The sequence below is a fragment of the Equus przewalskii genome, chromosome 7 (genome assembly GCF_037783145.1).
Source record: "Equus przewalskii isolate Varuska chromosome 7, EquPr2, whole genome shotgun sequence".
Lineage (NCBI taxonomy): Eukaryota > Metazoa > Chordata > Mammalia > Perissodactyla > Equidae > Equus > Equus przewalskii.
In genome coordinates, this window is record NC_091837.1 from 1,448,429 (window position 1) to 1,463,983 (window position 15,555).

Consider the following 15,555-nt stretch of genomic DNA (forward strand, 5'->3'; position numbering starts at 1 on the left):
TTTCCTTTTGTCTCCCTTGCCTGAGTAGACATGGTATTTGAAAAGATGCTGCTAAGACCTATGTCAAAGAGTGTACTACCCTATATTTTCTTTCAGGAGTTTTATGGTTTCATGTCTTACATTGAAGTCTTTAATCCATTTTGAGTTGATTTTTGTGTATGGTGTAAGATAATGGTCTACTTTCATTCTTTTGCATGTGGCTGTCCTGTTTTCCCAGCACTTTTTATTGAAGAGACCTTCCTTTCTCCATTGTATGTTCTTGGATCCTTTGTGGAAGATTAACTGTCCATAGATGTGTGGTTTTACTTCTGGGCTCTCAATTCTGTTCCATGATCTGTATGTCTGTTTTTGTGCCAGCACCATGCTATTTGGATTACTATAGCTTTGTAGTATATTTTGAAGTCAGGGATTGTGATGCCTCCAGCTTTGTTCTTTTTTCTCAGAATTCCTTTGGCTATTTAGGGTCTTTTGTTGTTCCATATAAATTTTAGGGTTCTTTGTTGTCTTTCCGTGAAGACTGTCATTGGAATTCTGATTGGGATTGCACTGAATTTGTAGATTGCTTTAGGTAGTATGGGCATTTTATCTATGTTCACTTTTCCAATCCATGAGCATGGGATATCTCTCCATTTCTTTATGTCTTCTTCAATTTCTTTCAATAATGTCTTATAGTTTTCAGTGTATAGGTCTTCCACCTCTTTGGTTAAATTTATTCCTAGGAATTTTATTCGTTTTGTTGCGATTGTAAATGGGATTGTATTCTATTAGTGAATAGAAATGTAACTGATTTTTGTATGTTGATTTTGTACCCTGCAAATACCTTTATTGTATTTGTTGATTATTTTTAATAGTTTTTTTGGTAGAATTCTTTAGGGTCTTCTACATATAGAATCATGTCGTCTGCAAATAGTGAGAGTTTGACTTCTTTCTTTCCGATTTGGATCCCTTTTATTTCTTTTTCTTGCCTAATTGCTCTGGCTAAAACGTCCAGTACTATGTTGAATAAGAGTGTTGATAGTGGGCACCCTCGTCTTGTTCCTGTTCTCAGAGGGATGGCTTTCAGTTTTTCATCATTGAGTTGATGTTGGCTGTGGGTTTGTCATACATGGCCTTTATTATGTTGAGATACTTTCCTTCTATACCCATTTTATTGAGAGTTTTTATCCTAAATGGATGTTGGATCTTGTCAAATGCTTTCTCTGCATCTATTAAGATGATCATTTAATTTTTATTCTTCATTTTGTCAATGTGGTGTGTCACATTGATTGATTTGTAGATGTTGAACCATGCCTGCATCCCTGGAATAAATCCCACTTGATTGTAGAATATGATCCTTTTAATGTATTGTATTTGATTTGCTAATATTTTGTTGAGGATTTTTACATCTATGTTCATCAGTGATATTGGCCTATATTTTCATTTTTTGTGTTGTCCTTGTCACGTTTTGGTATCAGGGTAATGTTGACCTCATAAAATGAGTTAGGACGTGTCCCATCCTCTTCAATTTTTTGGAAGAATTTAAGAAGGATAGGTATTAAATCTTTTTGAATGTTTGGCAGAATTCACCAAAGAAGCTGTCTGGTCCTTGACTTTTGTATTTTGGGAGGTTTTTGATTGCTGCTTCAATTTCTTAACTTGTCATTGGTCTATTCAGATTCTCCATTTCTTCTTGATTCATTTGGGGGGGGGGAGTGGAGTACGAATCTAAGAATTTGTTCATTTCTTCTAGATTATCCAATTTGTTGGATATTGCTTTTCATAGTATTCTCTTATAAGTCTTTGTATTTCTGTGTTGTCCTCTGTAATTTCTCCTCTTTCATTTCTGATTTTATTTGTTTGAGTCTTCTCTTCTTTTTTTTTTTAGTGAGTCTGGATAAGGGCTTTTCAATTTTATCTATTTTCTCAAAGAAGCAGCTCTTAGTTTCATTAATTCTTTCTATTGTTTTTGGTCCCTATTTCATTTATTTCTGCTCTGATTTTTACTATTTCCTTCCTCCTACTGACTTTTGGCTTTGTTTGTTTGTCTTTTTCTAGTTTGAGTTTTTCTTGTTTTTTTTTTTTTTAAGATTTTATTTTTTCCTTTTTCTCCCCAAAGCCCCTCCGGTACATAGTTGTATATTCTTCGTTGTGGATCCTTCTAGTTGTGGCATGTGGGATGCTGCCTCAGCATGGTTCGACGAGCAATGCCATGTCCGTGCCCAGGATCCGAACCAACGAAACACTGGGCCGCCTGCAGCAGAGCACGTGAACTTAACCACTCGGCCATGGGGCCAGCCCCGAGTTTTTCTTGTTTTTTGAGGCAGGCCTGTATTGCTGTAAACTTCCTTCTTAGGACTGCTTTTGCTGCATCTCATAAGTTTTGGTATGTTGTGTTTTCATTTTCATCTGTCTCCAGGTATTCTTTTATTTCTCCCTTGATTTCTTCATTGATTCAATAGTTGTTCAGTAGCATGCTGTTTAGGTCCAGATACTTGTGACTTTTCCAGCTTTTTTCTTGTGATTGATTTCTTGTTTCATACCATTGTGGTCAGGAAAGATGCTTGATATGATTTCAATCTTCTTAAATTATTGAGGCTTGCTTTGTTTCCCAACATATGGTCCATCTTTGAGCATGTTCCATGCTCACTTGAGAAGAATGTGTATTCTGTTGGTTTTGAATGGAATGTTCTATATACATGTATTAAGTCCATCTGGTCTAGTATTTCATTCAAGGCCACTGTTTCCTTGTTGACTTTCTGTCTGGATGATCTATCCATTGATGTAAGTGGGGTGCTAAGGTCCCCTACTATTGTGTTTCTGTCAATTTCCTCCTTTAGGTCTGTTAGTCATTGTTTTACATACTTTGGTGCTCCTATGTTAGGTGCATATATATTAATAAATTTTATGTCTTCTTGGTAGAATGTCCCTTTTAGTATTATATAATCCCCATTTTTACCTTTTGTTATCTTTTTTGTCTTGAAGTCTGTTTTGTCTGATATAAGTATGACTACACCCACTTTCTTTTGCTTGCCATTTGCTTGGAGTATAATCTTCAGTCCCTTCATTCTGAACCTATGTTTGTCTTTAGACCTGAGATGTGTTTCCTGGAGGCAGCAAATTGTTGGGTCTTGTTTTTTAATCCATCTGGCCACTCTCTATCTTTTTACTGGAGAATTCAATCCATTTACATTTATAGAGATTATTGACATTTGAGGGCTTAATACTGCATTTTATCTTTTGTTTTCTAGTTGTTCTGTATTTCCATTGTTTCTTTTCCCTTGTGTTTCTGGATGCCATTTCAGTTTGGTGGTTATCTGTGATGTTTTTCTCAATTTTCTCTTTATTTATGATTTATCACTCTGCTCTGATTTTTCTTTTAGTGGTTACCATGAAGTTTTTATAAAAGATCTCATAGGTGGGATAGTCCCTTTTCTGAAAGCCTCTTATCTCCGTTAGCCTATGCAGGTTCTGTGCTCTTCCTCTTCCCCTACTATGTTTTTGTTGTCACAAATTATTCTTTTTGGTGTTGTGAGTTTGTGACGAAACTAAAATGGATATAGTTATTTTTGATGCATTCCCTCCCTTTATCCTTTATGTTATAATTAAGTGTTTACTAACCTATTCTTATATAAATTTGCAATTTTCTGATTCTGTCTATCTCCTTACTCAAAGCTTTGTAAAGCTTTGCCTTTTTGTTTCAGTAGGAGGGCTCCTTTCAACATTTTTTGTAAGGCAGATCTAGTGGCTATGAACTCCCTCAGCTTTTGTTTGTTTGGGAAAGCTTTTATTTCTCCATCATATCTGAAGAATAATTTCACTAGATACAGTATTCTTGGCTGATAGTATTTTTCTTTCAGTATTTTGAATATATCATTCCACTCTCTGCTAGCTTGTAGGGTTTCTGCTGAGAAATCCACTGAAAGCCTGATGGAGGTTCCTTTGTACGTTATTTTCTTTTCTCTTGCTGCCCTTGATATTTTTAATTTGTCATTACCTTTGACAGTTTTGATATTATGTGCTTCGGAGAAGGTCTTCTTGCATTGAGGTAATTGGTAGTTCTATTAGCTTCATGTACTTTGATATCCAGTTCCTTCCCCAGATTTGGGAAGCTCTCTGCTATTATTTCTTTGAATAAACTCTCTGCTCCTTTGTCCCTTGCTTCTCCATCTGGGATAACTATTATCCTTATGTTGCTTATCTTAATTGAGTCAGATATTTCTTGAAGAATTTGTTCATTTTTTAAAACTCTTAGTTCTTTTTCCTCTTCCACCTGAATCAGTTCTGGATTTCTATCTTTGAGTTCACTAATTCTCTCCTTCATATTGTCTGCTCTATTTTTAATGCTTTCTACATTATTTTTCATCTCTTTTGTGGTATTCTTCATCTCCAGAGTTTCTGCTTGGTTTTTTTTCAGTTTCAATCTCTTTAGTGAAGCACTCATTCTGTTCATTAATTTTATTCCTGAGCTCATTGAATTGTCTCTCTGAGTTTCATGTAACATTGATTTCTTCATGACAGATATTTTTAATTCTCTGTCAGTTAGATGGTAATCTGTGACTTCAAGTTTGGTTTCTGGAGCATTGTCATTTTCCTTCTCTTCTCCTTGTTGCTGTAGTTCTTTGCAGTGTTTGATGAATTGATCCTTTGCCAGCACATCTGTGGTAGGAACCACCTTCTCTCATTTGGGTATGGCTTTGATTACTTTGGTTCTGAGCTGCTTCTGGTTGTATTTGAGAGCCTGCACTTTCCACCTCCACTGCCTCTGCCAGAGGTGTTGTCAGTGCCCTCCATGTGCCACTTGTGCCTCTGAGGTTTCTCGTGTCTTGCTGCTTATGATGTTGCTGCAGTCTCAGCTGTTGCCACCAGCTTCTGCTTCTCCCAGGGTCTCTTGGGTCTCATGTTCTGCCACTGGCCCTCCACAGGCTCTCCACAGGCTTGAATGCAGCTGCCCTGTGCTCCACTTGTGCTCCTGCTCCTGGGTTGCCAGGGGTGCTGGCTTCACAGGTGTCACTGTCACTGCCAGTATCCTGGGGATCTAGGGACTTGTATGCAGCCCCTGGGCCTAGTGGAACCTGTCTTGGGGGTGCCACCCTGGATAGCTGCTGCTGGACGAGGGAATAGGGGTCACTGCTGCAGGGGTGCGGGCTGCTAGGGCAGGTAATCGGGGTCCTCCTCTGGGGCATCCAGTAGCAGCTTCCTGTGGGGAGGGGCCAGCTGGCTGAGGCCAGCCCAGGTCCTCCATGGGGCGGGGAGCCGTCTGAGGGAGTGCAGCGGGAGGGATGTCACCCCCACACTCAGGAAGCTGGGGGTGTGTAGCAGCCTCTTGCCTCCAGGCTGGTTGGGAAAAAAATCCTCCAGGAAGTAGTGGATGTAGCCCGCAGCAGTCCCTGGGGAGAGCCAGGGAATGCCAAAGCCGCCCTCCATAGTCCAGAGCCAGGGCCAGCAGAGCCTCCCCAGGCCTCCATGCAGAGCCCTGGAGGCCCAGCCAGGCCCAGAGCAACCTCAGGTTCCCGAGCTTGACTGCCCAATGTCCTGCAATGTCCTGCACACACTGCCAGCCCAGGGCAGGGCCGGGGTTGGCTCCAAAGGACAGGCTCACACGGCCCAGAAGTGGCAAGACCTGGGGAGGGGAGGGCCTGAGGACATATGAGGAGTGGGAGCCATGGCTGGAACCTAGACCCACCCAGACCCACCCATCCCCACCCCTGCAGGACCCACACAGGCACCAGCAGGTCAGGCCTCAAGATGTGAAGCCTATAGGCCGGCTGGCTTGTTCCAGGAGTTGTAAGAAGAGAGCTGAGAGGACAGATGAGAGGTCCAGTGCAAGTGCAGGGGAGGGCTGTGGGGGAGCAGCCAGCCTGGGTGGCCCTCCCACAGACCCTCAGGTGCAGACAGCCAGCTCGGGGTGGGCTGAATGGACAGGCAGGCTCACCCAGCAGGTCCACGAGGATCGGGCTGCCCAGCAGCAGAGAAAAGCCCATGAGCCCTCAGGGCAGGAATGGTGCCAGAAGGTGAGGAGGCCTAAGAAGCTGACCCTTATCCGAGGGCTGCAGCGGCTCCAGACGTCCCCCCAGCATGGCCATGAGGGCCTGGGCTGGGCCAGGAAGAACAGGCTGCCCAGGAGCCCCAGCAGCTGGGCCAGAGTCAAGGTGCTGGGAGGCCCGCCCCCGGTGCAGGCCTCAGAGCTGCCCAGGGTCCCTCTGACTCCCCAACCCCTGCAATACTCCCACTGGTTCCCCTTCGCCATCCAGTGTGCCCTTCCACTTGGGGCCACAGGGGCTCTACGCTGCCTCTCCCCCTCACCCTAGCCTCCACCACGGCCAGCCCTGCCCCACTGTGTCCTGCTCCTGGCATCAGGGCTCCGCCCCCAGGCTCCACACCTGGCTCGCCTGCATCACGCGTGGTACTCTGCGTGCAGCTCTCAAGATCCAGCCCTGGCGCCTGGAGCTCAGCACGCGCTGCACGCTCAGTGCATCCTAAGCTAGAGGGACAGACTCGGTGCCTCCTGGCCTGGGCGCTTGGGTCGTGCCCCCGGGCAACAAGGCAGGACCCAGAGGCGCCACACCTGACAGTGCAGAGCCCTGAAGGACACAGTCATGAGGACGCCCCAGAAGAGAAACAGGAAGACGAAGTCGGCCTTGCGGCCACGAAAGAAACCCTCCTCCAGTGGGCGGCAGTCGCGGAAGCTGGGAGTCCGTCTGGGAAGTGCCACTGTGCCGGCCTCAGTTTCTCCTTCCCGGCTGCCCCCTCACCGCCCCCGCCGGGTCCGCGCGGGGAGGATACCAGAAGAGCATGTTGAAGAAGAAACCGAATCCCAGGGTCCCGAAGAAGGGGAGGTTGGTGACGAGGCCCAGACTTGCGAGGGGCGGACGGTAGGCCGGGCGGGCGGGGCCGCCGCACCTGGAACTTCCAGAGACGAGGTACGGGTTGCAGTAGGGCTGGAAGGGGCCCTGGAGCTCCAGCTGTTGCGGAACGGGGGTCGCGTCAGGGGCCGCCCGGGATCCACTGTAATCACGGCGACCCCCACCCCTGAGCTGTAACCACGGCGACCTCCGCGCCCCCCGGGCTATAACCACGGGGACGCCCCCCCTCCGCCCCCAGTTGTAACCATGGCGACCCCCGCACCCCGGGCTGTAACCGCAGCGACACCCACCCCTGGGCTGTAACCATGGTGACCCCCGACCCTGGGCTGTAACCACGGCGACCACCCGCCTGGCTTGCCACGGCCGGGGTGGTGAGGACGCAGGCTGCAGTGCAGGCCCGCGTCACCGCCAGCACCTGCAGGCACTCGGCCGCCAGCCCCTGCCACCCGGTTGAACCTTCCCGGGCGGCGTGGCTAGTCACCCGGCCTGCTCTTTAACCCGCGTCCAAGCCCCGCCTGCCCGCCTTCGGCCAATCCGCGTCGGAGACTGTGCGCCCCGCTAGAGGGCGGCGCCCTGATTCAGGTAGCCAATAGGAGCAGGAAGCGGGGAGCCGGGGGCGGGGCGGGGGCGTGGGCGGGGAGACGGGCCAGTGAGCAGGACCGCACGATTCAGCCCTGGCAGCTGTGGTGGTGGCTGTGGTGGAGCAGCGGGAGAACGTGTGGCCAGTGAGGACCTGGTGTCTCCGTGACAAGCTGGGGAGCACCGATAGGGAGGACCCACGGGCCACCATGGCGGCGGGGCTAAGACTACTAGTTTGTGGAGAAAAGATGGGATCCTGGGAACAGCAACTGGAAGGGGCGGGCCACACGATGGAGTGGTCGGGACTGGCTGGATTCTGAGTCTGGCCACAGGGCCCTGTTGTCCCCCTCAGCTTCGGGAGATCCGGGCCGGTCCTTCTTCCCTCTGAGAACCCGAGACAGTGCCACCTGACCTGAAGCAAAGGAGGCTCTCGGCAGCGTGTACTAATGCCCCCCACGTCCAGGACCCCGCTGGAACATACAGCTCCAGTGGAAGTCTTCCCAAGGGTCCTCGGAGGAAGGGCTGGGCTAGGGACTTGAGCTGAGGTGGCTGGAGCGGCCTCATTATTTTGGTTGAAAGAGAAACTCCATTTATTCCTTGTAATGAAGAAAGCCCACCATTTACTGAGCACCGACTGTGTGCGGGCATATTCTAGATGCTGGAAACACAGCAGCCGAAAGAGACGCTGTCCCTCTCTGCGGAGTCGAGACAGGCGGTCAGAGGCCCATGCTAACATGAGAGCTGGTGTAGACAGGACCAAGTGCTGACGAATTAACAGCGACGTGGAGGGTGGAGGATCCGGTAGTGGGCCCCATGCTAGATGGGCTGATCTGAGAAGCCTCTGTGAAGAGGTGATGCTCAACTGTCACTTTAAAAAGATCCCTGTGGTGGGATGGTTCAACATCCGCAAATCAATCAACGTGATACACCACATCCACAAATTGAGGAATAAAACCCACATGATCATCTCAATAGATGCAGAGAAAGCATTTGACAAGATCCAACAGCCATTTATGATAAAAACTCTGAACAAAATGGGGATAGAAGGAAATTACCTCAACTTAATAAAGGCCACATATGACAAACCCACAGCCAACATCATACTCAATGGGCAAAAACTGAGCGCCATTCCCCTGAAAACAGGAATGAGACAAGGATGCCCTCTATCACCACTCTTATTCAACATAGTCCTGGAGGTTTTGGCCAGAGCAATCAAGCAAGAAAAAGGAATAAAAGGAATCCAAATAGGGAGGGAAGAAGTGAAACTCTCGCTGTTTGCAGACGACATGATCTTATATATAGAAAACCCCAAAGAATCCATTGGAAAACTTTTAGAAATAATCAACAACTACAGCAAAGTTGCAGGGTATAAAATCAACTTACATAAATCAGTAACATTTCTATACTCTAATAACGAACTAACAGAAAAAGAACTCAAGAACACAATACCATTCACAATCGCAACAAAAAGAATAAAATACCTTGCGGTAAATTTAACTAAGGAAGTGAAAGACCTATACAACGAAAACTACAAGGCTTTCCCGAAAGGAATGGATGACGACATAAAGAGATGGAAAGACATTCCATGTCCATGGATTGGAAGAATAAACATAGTTAAAATGTCCATCATACCTAAAGCAATCTACAGATTCAACACCATCTCAATCAGAATCCCAATGACATTCTTTACAGAAATAGAACAAAGAATCCTAAAATTCATATGGGGCAACAAAAGACCCCGAATTGCTAAAGCAATCCTGAGAAAAAAGAACACAGCTGGAGGCATCACAATCCCTGACTTCAAAACATACTCCAAAGCTACAGTAGTCAAAACAGCATGGTACTGGTACAAAAACAGGTGCACAGATCAATGGAGCAGAATTGAAAGCCCAGAAATAAAACCACACATCTATGGACAGCTTATCTTCAACAAAGGAGCTGAGGGCATACAATGGAGAAAAGAAAGTCTTTTCAACAAATGGTGCTGGGAAAACTGGAAAGCCACATGTAAAAGAATGAAAATTGACCATTCTTTTTCACCATTCACAAAAATAAACTCTAAACGGATCAAAGACTTAAAGGTAAGACCTGAAACCATAAGGCTTCTAGAAGAAAATGTAGGCAGTACACTCTTTGACATCAGTATTAAAAGGATCTTTTTGGACACCATTTCTTCTCAAACAAGGGAAACAATAGAAAGAATAAACAAATGGGACCTCATCAAACTAAAGAGCTTCTTCAAGACAAGGGAAAACAGGATTGAAACAAAAAAACAACCCACTAATTGGGAAAAAATATTTCCAAGTCATATATCCGACAAAGGGTTAATCTCCATAATATATAAAGAACTCACACAACTCAACAATAAAAAATCAAACAACCCGATCAAAAAATGGGCAGGAGACATGAACAGACATTTCTCCAAAGAAGACATATGGATGGCCAATAGGCACATGAAAAGATGTTCATCATGGCTGATCAGGGAAATGCAAATCAAAACTACACTAAGATATCACCTTACACCCACTAGAATGGCAAAAATAACCAAAACAAAAAGTAACAAGTGTTGGAGAGGTTGGGGAGAAAAAGGATTCCTCATACACTGCTGGTTGGGGTGCAAACTGGTGCAGCCACTATGGAAAACAGTATGGAAATCTCTCAAAAAATTAAAAATAGAAATACCATATGACCCAGCCATCCCACTGCTGGGTATCTACCCAAAGAACTTGAAATCAGCAATTCCAAAAGTCCCATGCACTCCTATGTTCATTGCAGCATTATTTACAATAGCCAAGACATGAAAGCAACCCCCTAAGTGCCCATCCACTGATGATTGGATAAAGAAGATACAGTATATATATACAATGGAATACTACTCAGCCATAAAAAAGAATAAAATTGTCCCATTCACAACAACATGGATGGACCTTGAGGGAATTATGTTAAGTGAAATAAGCCAGACAGAGAAGGACAATCTCTGTATGACTCCACTCACATGAGGAATTTAAACATGTGGACAAAGAGATCAGATTAGCGGCTACCAGGGGAAAGGGGGCTGGGGGATGGGCACAAAGGGTGAAGGGGTGCACCTACAACACAGCTGACAAACAATCATGTACAACTGAAATTTCACAAGATTGTAAACTATCATAAACTCAATTAAAAAAAAAAAGTCCCTGTGGCTGCTGTGAGGATAGTAGGCAGCCAGAGGATCAGTGAGCAGCGGCAGCTCTAAGGGACGTTGGTGGCTTGGGCGGTGTGAAGCCTGTAGGGCGAGGAGGGGTTGGATGTGGGTCTGGTGGCACACAGGACAAAGCTGTGATGGAGGAGTCATGGGTGACATCAAAGCCTGAGCCACAGAGTAGATGAAAGGCAGTGGCCTTTACTGACATGGAGAACACTTGGGGCAAAGGCGGGTGGATTGAGAGTCCTGTTCTGGCTTCATTGAGTTGGACGTGTCTGTGTGACATCCGCCTGGAAAAATCCATGGTGTTGTTGGGGTGGAGGTCAGGTGGATGTCCAGATGTGGGTGTCAGCCATCAGTAGACTATGGCATTTGTAGCCTTGGGCCTGCGGGAGATGCCCAAGGGGCGAGGCTCGATGGAGAAGAGGCCGGGCCTGGGCAGCTCGACCTTCAGTGGCAGAGACAGGAAGGGGACCCAGCCAGGGAGGCCTGGGAATGCCGCATGTGGTGCAGGAGCTGAGCCAGGAAAGCGCCTCAGCGGGAAGGCAGGGAGAAGCCCAGGAGACGTGGCCTGGGAAGGACTGTGGGATGCACCATGCCAAGGTCCCTGGTGAGCAGGATAATGGCGGGCCTGAGGGAGAGGAAGGTGCCCAGACGGACATGGCTTTCCCACCATGGGGAGCTCAGCCTTGGACCTAAGTGTGGAGGATGAGGGATGCTCCGGACAGGGCCCTGTGGTCCCCTGAGGAGACAGAATGGGGGAAAACCAGGTGAGAACGTGATCTCAGGTGGATCCCATGGAAATGAGGGCCCTAAGAGGGGTCTCCTAGGAGTGGCTCATGGAACCCCCCCATTCTGAGGGGCCGGGAGCCGGGGAGAGGCTGGGAGCACTGAAGGGGGATATGCACATGGTTCAGGAGTGAGGAGAGGTCAGCAGAAGCTGGCACAGGGTGCCGAGAGGGGGCGGTGGGAACAGGCTGAGGGACCCTCTTGGACAGCTCTGTTTTCCAGGGAAGCAAATCAAGGCTGTGTCTGAGGTGGGCCCTGCAGAGTGGACCCCCAAAACCCCCTGGTACACAGTTGTACATCTTTAGTTGTGGGTCCCTCTAGTTGTGGCACGTGGGACGCCACCTCAGCATGGCGCGATGAGCAGTGTCATGTCTGCATGGAGAATCTGAACCAGTGAAACCCTGGGCCACTGAAGTGGAGCACGTGAACTTAACCACTCGGCCACGGGCCGGCGCCAGCACTTGTCTTGAAAGGAGGTCCAGATGACAACAGAGAAGCCCAGCTCAAAAGTGACATTCCCTCTGGTAGAGAGTGGCGTGCCTGCATGAGCCCCTTTCCTTAATGGCCTCCCAGCTCCATGTTAGCAGCCTTGACAGATGTGACTCCATTTTGTCCACAGAGAAAATAAACTTCTGGTGTTTAGGCCACCCGGTCCGTGGCATTTCGTCATGGCAGCCCAAGCTGACTGAGAGGAAGGACCCACTCTCCCGGCACACGGGCAGGGAGGGTTTCTCCCGTGTCCCCTGCTTCCCGCCCCCAAGGCCGTCTTTCTACGGGCAGACCTGGGGGCACCGTCCAGAGGCTCCCCAAGGCCCGCCTGCTGTATCCCTGTGCAGGGGTCGGTCCCCACTGTCCTTAGGGCGGAGGAGAAGTTAAGGGTCCGCGTGAACACCCACTGTGGAGTCGCCAGCACCGGGCGCTGCGCTCAGGCGCTGAGCGGGCTCCGCCTGGATCCCCTCCCCCGCTTTTCCCGGAAGGATCCACACACTGGATCCTGACGCAGCTTCAGTCCATCTCGACGGAATGGAGGCATCGGGGATTGTTCCAAAGTCCTCCAACAGGGACACTGTGCCCCAACCCACCTCTTGGGGGTGGCACGGCTGCGGGGCACCCCCTCCCCGTCCCTAGAATCCACTCCTCCTTCAAGAAGCAATCAGATCGCGCCGGTTCCCGGGCGCTGAGTAGGAAAGGTCCTTCTGCACCAGGAAAGAGCAGCACAAGGTCGGGGCTTAGGTACTCAGTAACGTTCTGTGCGCGACCCAGGAGGTGCTGCGGCCGCTCCAACTAAAGGTTCCAGAACCCACCGGAACGCCCAAGGCTCCCCTCACCTTGCACCACCCACAGCCTTCCCACCAAACCCGCATCCAATCAGAGAGCGCCTCACTCCGCGCTTCGAGCAACAGCCTATGGAAAGCGGGATTCCAGGCGTCGGCCCGCCCCCAGGCGCTCGGGACCAATGGCCGCGGGGTAGCGGGGCGTATCTCCGAGCGTGCCGGCCGGGTGAGGTCTAGGAGCAGCTTCGGCGGGAAGCTCCTGTGTGGAGGCGGCCGGAGGGGGCGCAGCAGCCTGGCGCGATGGGGACCCCGGGCGCTGTTCCCTGCGGACGCCCAGGCGGGAGGCGACGGAGCCGCTACTTGGGGCGGCAGGGGCAGGCCCGGGAGGGTCGGGGCCAGGGCTGCAGGGCGTAGGCGGGGAGCGGGGCCGGAGAGCACAGGAGGCCCGGCCTGTGAAGGAAGGTTCTCGAAGCCCCCAGAGCTGTGTATGGGGGTCACTAGAAATTCAGACTGAGACGCTCGAGAGACACGCACTTTCAAGCAACACGTGAACATAAATAGCGTGTGGAGTCTGAATCCTCCGCCGGCCGTTCCTTCAAGTCACTGCGCGTCCCACGGAAAAGCAGCGGGTCCAGCGGCGACTCCACACCCGCCCCGCGCTTCCCGACAGCGGCTTCCAGCTGCGCACGGGGCTCCGTCTGCGCCTCCATCTGTCCAGCTCTGTCTCCAGGGAGAGACTGAACACAGTGATGATATTCCCGGCCTCAACTGGCTTTTCTTTCTTTTACTCTGAGCACTAATGGTGAGGAGTCCGGTGACCACAGGCACAGTCCGGTGCCACTACCGTGATCTGGGCTCAGGCGCCAGCAGTCGTGTCCACCTTTGATTGTGCACCGTCAGTGCGAACGTCAGCGCAGTGAAGGGACTAGGAACCGCCCAGTCCTGCTATGAAACGCTTGTCCGTCCACACACCCTGGAGAGGTCTGTGGACCCCCAGCGCCTGGGGACTCCACTGTGGTCACTCTGAGGACCGGGGCTGGGTAGGGGCTCAGGAGAAACGGGGGGTCGTTCCCAGGAGGGAGCTCAGCTTCACTGTAAAGGAAGGAAGGAGGAGAGCGGACGGTCTGCTTGCACGTTTGGAGGCAGGAAGGTGAATCTTCCGGGTAGGAAGGGAACAAGGTCATCTTCCAAGAGTGTGAAGAGAGGAGTTGGTCTGGAGTTGGACAGAGGAAGTTTCAAGTAATTTTTTCAGAGGCAGATACAGCTGACTAAAGAAATGTAAATGTGAATGATCCAGGTGAGGCTGGCGGTGAATTTATAATTAAGGCTTTCTGTTGAAAGCTAGGAATGATTTTCCCGATATCTCTGGTTAGCATCCTGGTTAGATCATGAGATGGCAGTGGCCTTGCAGACCACCTGGCTCCCAGGCCCCCATCTTGTAAATGCAGAAATTGCGGGATTTCCGGGGTCACAGAGCTGATGCTGATCCTACGGGGGCTGACAGAGTCGAAGGCCACATCAGGCCTCCTGGGAAACACTTTCTGTGAACTACAGGGTGTCTAGGTTGAAGTAAGGCAAAATGAATAATACACATTTGAAACTGTGTGGTTGGCTGGATCCCAAAGCTCTTCCCAGGGTGTTGAACTTTTCCTCTGGAGGAGTGAGCTCCTTGTCATTAGAGAAGTTCTTTCTGGAACTGAATGCTTCCTTCTGGAATGCTGTGGGGGATTGCTGCATTGTGTTGATCTTTGATGCCCTGATGACTCTGCGATTTGGTGCTTGTATAACAGACCACAGGACTTCAATTCTGGGGACTGTGCATTAGAATTTAGGGTGGGCGGCACACCTCCAGTTTCGTTTGATTTCCTCTCTGTATTTGTAAGGATGCTGTGTCTACAAGTGAACAAGTGGTTCATGTCTGCACGCTTAGGTTCCCAGGAGGAGAGAGATGGTACATTCAGAATAGGTACATTGAGGAGAACCTTTAAAAGGTACCATTTAGAAAGGAATGGGCAGAATTTCAGGAAACCACCAAAGGGCAGCGCAGTATCCCAGCATTTGAGACGTCTGGGAGACATCACCTCCTAGGCATGAAGGGGTGAGGGGAGGGAGTGGTCACTGGAAGTGGACAGGGTCACTTTAGGAGGAGTGCTGCCTGCTGAAAGTTGTGCCTTGATAAGCGGCCCCCAGCAACCTATGGCAGGTGGGCAGGGAGGCAGCCTGGGAGGGGGCGGCCTGCCCGCACTTGCTTCTGCCCCTGGCTAAAGCACCCGGACACTGGAGGGCAAGGAAGCCCTTTGAGGCAGTCCACGTGGTGCAGCCCCCAGGGGTCCAGAGCTGGATGGAGAAGCACAGAGGGGAGATGTAGAGGGAGCTGGGAGACACACACACAGGGGCCACCGGCACCTGGGCTACAGTGACCTGTGTCCTAGTCCACTTTCCTTCCCTGACTCCATCACCGTTTACCTTGTTCCCTGGTCAGGACACAATCAAAACTGCTGTATTCTTCAGGGTATTATGTGACTAGGCATAATGTGGAGTTAATGTTGACATTACATGGCTTCCAAGTTTTAAAATAACCTAACTTTTGTGTAGTAGCATACACTTAGCTTCTGGGCTGACTCTGGTGCTTAGTAGCAGAATGGGTTAGAGCATGTCAGTTTCACATAAAATGATCACATAAGCCTTGTGGGAAATAAGGTTGGGGAAAACCGTAGACGCTCTGAAGCACACATGTCTGTTCTGCATGCCATAGAGGGATGATGGCCTTGAAGATGAGTGTCTCACCTTTATGTTCTGGTTCAAAGAGCCAGTGTATCTCTACCCACGTGGGGCAGGCGGGGGAAAACCATAGACGCGCTGAAGCACACATGTATGTTCTGCATGC